Genomic DNA, 10,117 nt, shown 5'->3' on the forward strand with positions numbered 1-10,117 from the left:
TTTTCCATTTCCGGATTTTATTCCGGTAGTATACCTGTCTACTTGTCAAACTTGTTAGTAACAAACTATTTTCAAAGAAAGCAATGCACAAGGTACCTAATTAAGTACAGGCAAGCGATCAAAAAGTACCATTTTGAGCAGTTAAAACTCAAACTATTAACAGTGGCATTAACAGGCAAAATCGTAAACTAACACTTTATTCAGCATTTAAAACATACACAAAATCAAAGTAATTTCACTATTGTTGCTAAAATGTAGTGGAAAAAATCTCTTCGCCAACTAAAAACACAGATATTAGACAGTAAAAGTGTAAAAACCAGTTATTTGTTTATTTCATAAACGAAATTGGCTATGACAGGGATAGGAATTTTTCGCGATCGCGATTTTTTCACGAATTTGCGCGAAATTAGTACCAAAACGTGAAATTATTAGGTTTGCACGAAAAAACATCATAACCAACCGAAATCGTGAATTTTTCACATTTCTGATATTATTTCGCTAACCCGCTTAAAACATCTTACCGTTTACGTTTCGTTAGTATATCAACAAATTTTATGCACTCACGTGATGATAAACAATGTACCCAAAGACTAAAAAAGTCAGGTAGACGGCGCACAATGGTAAGAACTAAGAAGAATACCGCACACGTGTATCGGCCATTTTGTATCGTCTCTAAGTGATCTATCGATAGTTAAGACTACACAGTTCCATATAGATGGCGTAGTGTACTAATGCCTTGATCACGACTACGAACGTACGAAGTCATTCAATTATATTTTTCGACGACTTGATATTCCTGCTCTTGCAGTATCTTTGACTCTCGTGGTACGGAAGTAAATATTTGTATTGTGTATACAGACTAAGTAAAACTAGTTTTGTGGAAAAGTATGTATTGTTTAGTGTTTTTTATTGTTTTTATTTTGTGGCCGAAATATTGTGTATGTAAAAATGCCGAATAATAAACTTCAGTAAAGATAGTTTTGTGAAGTAAATATATTTTATGCAGTTGATTATTTTATTACCGTAGCGGGAATATTTTGCACGTGATTACAAAATGCCAAATAATAAACTAAGTGCTAGAGACAGGGCATTCCAGTACCAAAAAAACGGCTTCTATTGTACTGATAGTCGCACGGTAATGTGCAAATTTTGTAACTGCCAAGTTGCGTGGGAAAGGAAGGATTCGGTCGACAAACACCTCAAGTCGGCCAAGCACATGGCTGCTGAACAAGATGGATGTGTTGGTTCCAAACTACAAACTTCAATCGCAACATGCTTCAGCAGTGTTGGGAAAAAAAAGAAAACTGCAGAATACCTGGGAAAGCGAATTACAGAAACATTTCTGAAAGCAAATGTACCGTTGCACAAATTAGAAAATGCCCACATGGCAGAATTCATGAATGAGTTCATTGAAGGTGAGAACCCAATCAATAAAATTATCATAGTGTAGTTTTTTCCCCCAAACAATGATATGAGGAATTTCTTATTAATTTTGTGGCAATTCTGGTTTTGGTTAAATTGTTTTAGTAATCTCTCATGGTTAGCATATTTCATTAATCATTCTTAAATTAATGACTGTAGTTTGGTTGGAAGAAATGAATTAGGGGCCTAACTGTTATTTGTCTTTTACTGTAATGAACAAATTGGTTCAAGGTAAATATGCTATCTTAGAAAATTAAACTTTTTGTTATACCGCTGCTAACACAGGATCTAATAGAGGTGTTTTATTGCAGGTGCTCAAGACATCCCATGTGTTAAAGTCTTAAAAGAAAAGTACCTCCCGGCAGTGAAACAAGAAAGAGAGAATACACTGAGGGAGAAAATCAAGGGGAAACAAGTAGCAATACTCTGCGATGAAACAACTGACGCTAGAGGCAGCTGCATTTTTGTTGTTCTCTTCATGATAATAGAAGGCTCAGACAAGACTGAAATTATTGTTGGAAATGTTCATACGCTTGAAACTGCCAATGCGAAAAATTGTTCGAGGGCAATTTTGGATACATTGAAAATGTACAATGTAGACTTTGACAGTGTTCTAGCTCTGGTGTCAGATTCGGCAAAGTATATGGTAAAGTGTTTTGATACTTTGAAAGAAATAATGGCTGATCATGTTGTTGTTGTCCAATGTTGGGCACATAAGCTCAACTTAGTCATAAATGAGCTTGGCAAACATTTGCCTGAACTTCAGCAGACTGTTGCTAAAGTGAAATCATCTTTTTTGAACACGCGCAAGAGGAAGCATTTGTTTCGACAGTTTCTAGATGAGAGGTATCCAGGCCAAGGCATCCCACTTTTTCCTATGCCAGTGCTCACTAGATGGTCGTCCTGGTACGTATCTGTGTGCTACCTTGCTGACAACTTCGACGCTGTTGTTGAGTTTCTAACAAGCAGTGAAATAGTCGGTGTCAACAATGCTGGTGTAGAATTCTTTGCAACAGCATCAGCAGGAGATCTTCAAAGTGTGAAGATTCAGGCAGTTTTTGTGAAAGAGACATGTAAGGATGCAACTGAACTGATAAAAAAGCTAGAGGGTTCTAATTACCCTTGTAGTCACCTGCTGGTTGGTGAACTCCGTAAAGTGGAGCAAGTTCTGCAGCTCTCTTCTACTGGAAGCTTACCACAAGAAACAAAAGTAATTTTGAACTCTTGTGAAAAAACTGTCACCAAAGCAAAAATTACATCAGCATTAGCTAGAGCTGCTTCACATTCTCATACAAAACTTATTTCATTAAAGGAAAGTGATCCAGCTCATTATTTATATGAGCAACTAAGTGTTTTCAATCCTTCAGAAATTTTGCTGACAAATGTAACACCTGATCTAAGCAAGAAATTACAGAAACTGGTTTTGTTTGCAAACCTTGGTGAAAGTACAGTACTTCAAGGTTACAAAGAATTACAGTTTCTTGTCAAGAAAAAAATGAGTGAAAGTGCAACTGTTGACATTGTTTCTGTTCTTATGGCTGTCAGTTAACAACTCTGACTTTGCTCGTGCTTCCTTGCAGTCAATTTGGTTGCCATGTCCAAATGTAGACTGTGAGAGATTCTTCTCTAACTACAAAAATATTCTCAGCCATCAACGCCACCGCTTAAAACAAGACAACTTGGAATTGTTTAGTGAAATTTATTTTGAGACCTAGTCCTCGATAATCAAGTCTAAGTTTGGAAGAAATAGTTCCTGCTAATGATTATGCTTTTGACATTAAATTTTTGTAAATAAGATATTTCATTGCTTAGCTTCTGTTTTTGTTATTAACTTTTCACATATTTTATAGGATTATAGCAAATAGTGCTCTGATAACTTAAGGTAGTGCATATAATGTTAAAATAAAGAAAAGTTTGTTTATAATCACTGGTAAAAGTCATTAAACATCTTTTTGAAAACACCGATTTTTGTGTCGGAAAGTACCAACTTTTTGATTTGAAAGCACCACTTTTTGCCTCTTGAAAACACCGAAAAATTCCTATCCCTAGCTATGACTATGGTCTAAATCAACAAAATACACTAACAGTTATGCTATGGACAAAATATGAACACAGTAGTTAAAACAGTGTTCAAAATGATCAGTATTACAATCAATCTACCATCATATTCACAAAGTCGTAGTGAACTTACGATTTGTGCCTCAAAAGCAACATACGGGTAAACGTAAACTTGAATAAAAGTGCCAGAATAGAGAAGAAATTTGCTGCAAATTCATGTGTTTGTAATATTGCCAAATGAATAGTAAATAACTTGGGTTAAAAGTGTAAATATGAGCTAATTTGTCACTTTCTCAAATTAGGTTTTTTAATTTTGTAGTTATAATAAAATTAAATAAGTTGGGCCTTATATAGTGATGTCTTGTAACTGCCTTTATAATTGCATAATAACTAGATTTGGGCCTAAACAATAAAAATAAAGTTTTCCATTCTTCATTTAATTTTGAAATTTGTAACTTAAAATAATTCCCACTCCCATTAATTAATTTTTTTCAGCCTGAAATTTTCCAGAACCAAAATTTCCTATCACCCCCCACTCTAATAGTAGTAAATGATTGGAAGAAACATATTCCAGTTTTTAATAAGCTCTGTATGAAAGTGTTTTTACAGTAGTTAATTTTGGGCTACAGGAAAGTTAGGATCACTGTGGAGAAGTGAAGATACCTATTTGACACACACCTAATCATAAATATTTAAAAGAAAAAAAAGAAAACTTACAAAAATATTATTTCTTAAAATCACAGTGTATATTTTATGTGGGTTTTAATACTAACAATTATGTTCCTATAACAAGATCAAAAAAATCGGACATTCTGTTTAAAATTGTGGCAACAGGAGCTTTTGTGATGTAAGTGGGCATCACGACATATGCCTACCGCTTCCTCCTCTCTCACACACCATCTTGTCTCCTCCCTCTTAACAGTCCATTATTTCCTCTCGTATAACCTTCCACATGAGAAGCTGTCAACATATCCCCCCTTTCCCAACTGCGATGAAAGCCAGTGTCAGCTATTGATCGTTATTACATTTTGTATTAGTTATTTTGGTATCAGACACAAATATTTAAAAAAAAAAACATGGACTAGGTATACTTTGTTCATTAGTCACACAGCAATATTTCTGCTGGGAAATCACAAACTTTGAAATTTCTTGGATGAAAAAATTTAGCAGGCCCGTAGAAATATTTATTTTACAGCCAATGAACCATTCTCACCTTTCTATCCGTATTGCAATATCTTCGCCAACTTGTGTGTTAAGATCTCCCATTACTATCTGCCATTCTCTGCCCAATAGTTTCTCCAGCTTTCCTTCGAACTTCTCACACACCTGGAGTATCTCCAGTTTCCTTCTTTTGTCATACAATACCATTTGTATAATCCTGTCACTGATACCTGCTACCTCCACCTGTGCTATTGATCGTTATTACATCTTGTATTAGTTATTTTGGTATCAGACACAAATATTTAAAAAAAAAAACATGGACTAGGTATACTTTGTTCATTAGTCACACAGCAATATTTCTGCTGGGAAATCACAAACTTTGAAATTTCTTGGATGAAAAAATTTAGCAGGCCCGTAGAAATATTTATTTTACAGCCAATGAACCATTCTCACCTTTCTATCCGTATTGCAATATCTTCGCCAACTTGTGTGTTAAGATCTCCCATTACTATCTGCCATTCTCTGCCCAATAGTTTCTCCAGCTTTCCTTCGAACTTCTCACACACCTGGAGTATCTCCAGTTTCCTTCTGTTGTCATACAATACCATTTGTATAATCCTGTCACTGATACCTGCTACCTCCACCTGTATCCTTACTTCACTATCAAACCACACCATTTCTCCTCTCATAATTTACCATACAGTATAGCTTACAGTTATCCCTCAGTTCCTTCTTGTCCCTTCCCACTTCATTTCACATCTAACCTCTCTGTCATTACATCCACCATTTCCTCTATCCTCCCTGAAAGAGTTCCAATATTCAGTGTCCATCAAAGTAAGTGGGGTCGTTTTACTCTGAGAAACGAGTATGATGAAGATGTAGCTTAAACATGTTGGAAGTGATGATTACCCATTAACACCCTGAAAAATTACTTGTTACAAAGAAGTGAATATTATAGACAAATCTTTCTGTCAGAAAAGAGAAGATATAATGGTCTAAGGGCCGGTCTTACCATCCCTTGGCAAGGTCCGGGTAAAATTTATCTCCTTGGCAAATGACAAAATGTGTCTTACCACCTATGAGTAGGCGTACCCGGAAGATAAATAATTGTCGATTTTACCGGGAGGTTGAAGCTCTGGGTAAATCGCTACCCGGCAGATAACTATATAATCTGTGCGCCACATCGTGGCACGTTTATTGCAATTTGTTGAATTGTGTTCATTTGCCAAAACGTGGTGCATGGACTGTAATTTTCTTCCCTCGTTTATCTAATTGGCCGAAGCAGGGTTCATCGATGTCGTCAATAATGTTGGTGAGATTTTTGGAGACGATGACGACGATGAAGAGATCATTGAAGTAATCAATGCTTTAGCAAGAGGTCCACGTATTTTTAGAGAAAGACCAGACCATTTGAACCAATGGAACGATAAAGAGTTTTCAGCGAAATTCAGGCTAAGTAAAGATACAGTTCTGCACTTGGAAGAGCTTGAACAACTGATGAGATCGCGAACAGACAGGCGATTGCTTTTACCAAAAAAAAAATGCATTTGTTTTTACATTACAAATGTATGCTTATGCTATATATTCTGTAAAATTGAATGAAACTGATAGGTTTATAGGTTATATCGGACCATAACATGTGCATAATGTTTACATTGTCAACATCGCTTTAATAAAATATTCCTGCCTTTATTTTGTAAATTACATTCAGAATGTGCTTTATTTTGGCTGTTCTGAATTCTCAAAGTGCCTTTTTGTATTCCTACCCCAGGGTCCTAACCTACATGTAAACAACAGTTTGTCATCTTGTTGCTTTTATTTCCCCCAGAAATCATGCAGTCTCGCCACTGAACAAACTGTTGCTGACACTGCAGTTTTATGCCCTGGGAACAATGTTATCCAGTGTTGGAGATTTTGTAGATGTCAGTAAAGCAACAGCTTCTAGAATAATTAAACAAGTGACATTTGGAATTGCTTCATTGAGACCTGCATATATTAGGATGCCATCGACTGAGCAAGAAATAAGAAATGCTCAGACAAATTTCTACGAAATGGCCCAGTTTCCAAAAGTAATTGGTGCTATTGATTGCACACATGCAAGACTTAAGTCCCCAGGTGGGTATTTTTTTAAAAATCATGTTTCATCACTTTAATAGGGCATAAGTTTGCATATACATGAGCTTTGGTTTTTTGCACGTTTTACTGCCCCCCTTTGTGGCACTTGGTAAACAGAAACTATGGTCACATTGTGAATTACAGCTGTAGCCTTATTTGACAAGAATTGTTTTAAAGAGAAAGGAAATTCTAATTTAAACTACCATAACCTCTTCTCCTTGACAAGTGTTTATTTATATTCCCAAATTACCGTGCGAATTTTCATCACAATGTAAATACACTAAGCCTTCGGTACTCTAATGTTTAGCAAGATAAAATAAAAATCTGAGGACCAATCACAATCATAGTTTCTTCAATATCTCTGTCAAAAATATACCAACCTAACACACATCCTCGCTATCCACAGGGCAAGTTCCAGTTAGCTACACGGAGGTGTAAATGGGATGGTAAGACAGGACCATCGGGTAAAGGGTCCGGGTAGCTTATCCGCAGGGTAGCTACCTGGAAGTTTGCCCAGAGGATGGTAAGACCGGCCCTACCACTTATAGTTAAATGGGCTCTTGAGTTGGTAAATTTCTGGTGTTCCACAGGGCGAAGATTGAGTGGAGGTCCCAGTGACAGTCAATCCAAGGACAGGTGTGAGACTAGAGAATGGTCAGAACCCAAATAATCAAGCTTGTAGAAGAACATAGAATGTAGGCAGTGGCGTAGCCAGGATTTGTGTATGGGGGGTGTTAAGAAGCATGCCCCCCCCCCCCCCCGTATCAAAGTGGGTCCAGGGGTCTCCCCCGGGAAAATTTGGATTTTAAGGTGTAAAATAGTGCTATTTTAGCAGTTTTCGGTACTTAAATTTAAATATTGTAATAGTAAAATTTTTATTAATTTTAATATGAAATTTGTTTGTGTGATGAATAATAAATTAATTGGTGTTAAGGGGGGGGTTGAACCCCTAAAACCCCCCCCCCCCCCCGGCTCCGCCCCTGAATGTAGGTAACCTGGAGGCTTAGTTAATAACAGAGAGTATGGATTGAGTAGTTAGTGACAGTGAATACGAGGTAAGATGAGTGAGAAGACTTTGAGGAAAGACACCACACTCAGTCAACTCAAGGGCAGAAGGGAGTCACGAGTAGGGTCAACACTGAGCACAGCAAGCTTGAAGTTAGGCATAATGTATAAGTAACTTGTATTTTTTTTTTCTTTGTTAACACAGAGTGAAATTTGGTTAAGCCCTACAGTGACTGTCGAGCTAAGGTCAGATAATAGACTAAAGAGTCAGGACCCAGTATAACATGCTTGGAGGCGAGCACTACAATTGGTATACTGAATGATAATTCATTACAGCAAAATGAATATTATGTGTAGATTATAGTACCTACTATTCAATTTAAGTATTATAAAAAAAGAGTACTCGTTTAAAAAGGCTTGGAGATAATATTTACCTGTTGGTAACCTGCATTCTTGTTTGTTAACAGAGAGCTAAGATTTACTGAAGACAACAGTGATAGTGAAACTTAGTGCACACAGTAACAAAAGAACAGCCAAGACCAACTAAAATATGCTTCCAAATGAGCATAGTATGTTGGTAATCTGCATGCTTTGTCGCCCTACCGGTCCCTGCTACGATGTTGCTGCTGCTGAGGGCGCCAACTAGCCTAAGTTTAGACCCTGTGGGCCAGTTCACAGGTAGAGCGGAGATCCTCGGGGTCGTGACGTCGCCACGTGGCTGGCAGGGAGCTGGATCGGTAGAGGTGGTGGTCCGGTGAGGGTAGAGCTGCTCAGTTCCCGGCGGAACTGTTCACTTGCGGGCGCGACACACAACTTGCCTGGTCCAGGTCTGAAGCTCGACTGCCTGCATTCCGCATCGCTGCGCGTCACCCGGAGCCCGCTTCCCGCAAAAACGTCCCAAGCGCAGCAGGACTCCTCACGCCGCGAACTACCCCCCCCACCCTAGTGAGGCGACGAGGGAACATAACGACCTGTGCGAGCGAAGGGAGCACTTGGAACGACGTCAAATGCCCCCCCTTCACTGAGGCCGTTATGCCCCTCGAAGCCCCATGTCACACGCATTGCCTTGGGGCCTGTTCCCCACCAATGTTCGGAATGTATCTGGAGGGTTCTCTGCTCGGGGTTTGGCTGTCAATGATGGGGAGAATGGACCGGGCATCCAAAGGGAGGAGGGTCATTACATGAAGGCGTGGTGCATCAGGGTGTGGCGCTCGGTTGATCTTCTCATGTGGGTTTTCCCATTCGTAGTCCACCAGGTGTCGTGGGGCTACACGGACTCGGGTAGAGCGCCTCAGTCCCTCGTGTCTGGCTTCCTCCGGGATGCTGGACTCCCCTTGACTCTCCCGTTGCGGTTCGACTTTATCCCTGTCTCCCGTTAGGCCGCTGGGTGTAACTGCCGTTGTCCTGGGGCTGTTCTCGCTGCCCTGTTCCACCAATACTTGCCGCGTGTTGCATGGACGTCCTTCCTGAGATGGTCCGGTTTCGGATTGCTCTGGCTCCTCCATGTTCATCCTGAACATTGAACTGCCCTGGCTCGCGTCCAATGGCCAGCGTGGTTGATCCCATCCGGGCCATCCTGGTGAACTGGATCGGGAGTCGTCGTCTATTCCATCAGGGAATGTGATCTGCGGATGCGACACGAGGTTGAGCAGGGTTGGGTCGTCCCCATCGTAAAGTTCTACGGACAATCCCTCTGGGTCCAGCCGATCCATCAGGCTCTCGAGCTCGCGTAAAGTTGCGCCGCTCGAACGGAGCACGGGGTGAGCAGTAGATGGGTGTTGGTCTGATGGGGACGCGGTACGAATGGTGCTTAGGTGTTGAGCTGATGGGGACGTGGGACAAGGAGTAGTTAAGTGTTGATCTGATGGTGATGTGGGACGAATGGTTGTTGGGTGTTGGTCTGATGGGGATGTGGGACAAGAAGTGCTTGGGTGTTGAGCAGCTGGGGACGTGGGGTGAGCAGTGGATGTATGCTGGTCATTTCCACTGTCCCTGTCCCCTGCTGGGACAGTTGGGGCGCCTGTGGGTGGGACGAGACGCAAATCATCCCGGTGGATCTTTGTCGACCTACCGTTCGGGAGTCGGATCAAGTAAGAAGTGGGCCCTAGACGTCGCAGTACCTCCCGGGGGGCGGCCCATTTGGGGCTCAGACCTGTGCAGTAGCGCTTGCTGCTAGACGACAAGTGGTGACACCGGGCATACACCATTTGCCCGGGCTCCAATGGCGTCGGTGGATTTGGTGATTGTGGAGTGCGCGTGGCTAGGAATCGAGCCTGGTGTTGCCGTGCCTCTTCTCTAAAGTCAGTGACAGGGGGACGGGTGACAACTCCTGCTGCTTCTGCGACCCGGAGCTCTC

Source organism: Bacillus rossius, chromosome 11 (genome assembly GCF_032445375.1).
Source record: "Bacillus rossius redtenbacheri isolate Brsri chromosome 11, Brsri_v3, whole genome shotgun sequence".
NCBI lineage: Eukaryota > Metazoa > Arthropoda > Insecta > Phasmatodea > Bacillidae > Bacillus > Bacillus rossius.